At 44.8% G+C, this 1,731-nt stretch overlaps 1 protein-coding gene across 1 annotated transcript in view; it reads left to right on the forward strand.

Moving 5' to 3' along the window:
- Positions 1-13: 13 nt before the first annotated feature.
- The window catches only part of RNF6 (ring finger protein 6), a 12,547-nt gene continuing 10,829 nt past the window's right edge, over positions 14-1,731 (forward strand). The window contains exon 1 of the mRNA XM_004715401.2: positions 14-120. The gene's annotated coding sequence lies outside the window, so the exon portion shown is untranslated. The remainder of the gene's footprint in view (positions 121-1,731) is intronic.

The raw sequence follows: 1,731 nt of genomic DNA on the forward strand, positions 1-1,731 counted from the left end.
CCCGGAGCCGGTCCCCGACGGGAATAATGTCGCGCTCTCGTTTCAGACGGGCGGCTGTCGGGACAGGACCCCGCCATGGGACGATGGCCTGCAGTAGAAGCACACTGAGCGCGGAAGAAGGTATTTGCCTCGATTTACTGGTGGTGACTGGTGCGAGAAAATGGCCTCTGCCCAGGCGTCCTCGAGTGTGGAGCAGTAGCTCGGCGTGGGGGCGGGGAGGGACAGTGGCTCGACTTGCACTAGGGTTCCACTTCCGACCCCGGGCGGTATAAAGAGCCCGCTAATGCCACCCCTGCCACAGCCGAGGGGACACGTACCGAGGCTTGTGGGCAGCTTCCGTGTCCCTGCATTCGTTCTGGTCCCCACGAGCCTACATGAGAGCAGGCGCTCCTCCTGCCAACCCAATCATTGGGTCATCCAGCCTTTATTCCTCCAAACTCAGCCCCGACTTGAACACGACCATGGGAAGGTGGACTTACAAGACGGTGGGAATTCTCCATGCCCGTTTGAAAGCCCCCTAGTACTAGAAATTGTCGAGGAATAGTTGTTTTCTCCTCTTTATACAACACACTGCAAGAGCTGTCTTACAGAATAGGCATTGGCCCTACTACCCTGGCACATTCTAATTTAGAATTGGGGATGAGAGGTGGCCATCTTTTTAAAAATTACCTCATAATTTCTGCTTGCGATCCATTGCCTTAGTGACTGCATTATGTTCCAGAAAAATTCCAAAATACTCACGGGAAATACACTTTTCTGTGTGGCCATGGTGGTGTCCTACTAGCTTAAAAAAATGGGCTTTTGAGGGTTTCAGAGAATTTATGGAAAAATCCCTTAATCTTTTCATTTCGTTTTTCTGTGAGCTTTTCGAAGTTCACTTGTGTTTTTACCTCAAAGGGCAATGAAGAGGGGTGGTAATATTACACTCAGGTGCTTCGTGTTGAGAACCATACCTTTGCTGGCCATAAATATAAATCACGTCCTCCCAATAGCCAATTGGCTTATGAAGAATGTGAATAATGAAAACCTGAAAAGGGGGGGGTGGGGCGTTCCCATTAAATAGCCAGGCATTTGAAACTTCAAGGAGGACTTTTTCACTCAGTTAACTAGTCTTAAGAAGTTAACAAAAATGAGGTACCATGTTTTTAGGTAAATAATATACACACCAGATGGTTGTGTGTGTGTCGTCCCCCGCCCAAACTGGGCAACCTCCTCACAAACTTGCTTCTTTAGAGCTTTAATTTCAAGTTATCTTGAAAGTCTACACAAAACGCATTATCTCAGAAAAGAACCACCTACCAGTGTACATAAATAAGGACAGCCAGCCTTACTTGCCAGTGTTTCCATTACCATTTAGCTTCAACCTAACAACCCCTTGCTGAACTGATAATTAAAAGATGGCAAGCCATGTACAATAGAGATGTGGTTTTGTTGTTAATTGGGTTGAAAATCTGATCTTTCTCTCCAGTTCAGCTATTTTCACACACAGTTTAGCCTAACAGTCTTCTTCTGTTTTCTCATGGAATTTCTCCAAGGAAGACTTTGAAAAATATTTTTCAGTTGAGATTGCAGTTTTTCCCTTTCAGTGGTATCTTTTTTTAATTTATTTTTTTAATCGTTTTATTAGGGGTTCATACAACTCCTATCACAATCCATACATACATCAATTGTGTAAAGCACATTTGTACATTCATTGCCCTCATTATTCTCAAAACATTTCCTCTCCACTTA

Source organism: Echinops telfairi, unplaced genomic scaffold (genome assembly GCF_000313985.2).
Source record: "Echinops telfairi isolate 266 unplaced genomic scaffold, ASM31398v2 ScPeMD7_2565;HRSCAF=3150, whole genome shotgun sequence".
In the NCBI taxonomy this organism is placed as follows: Eukaryota; Metazoa; Chordata; class Mammalia; order Afrosoricida; family Tenrecidae; genus Echinops; species Echinops telfairi.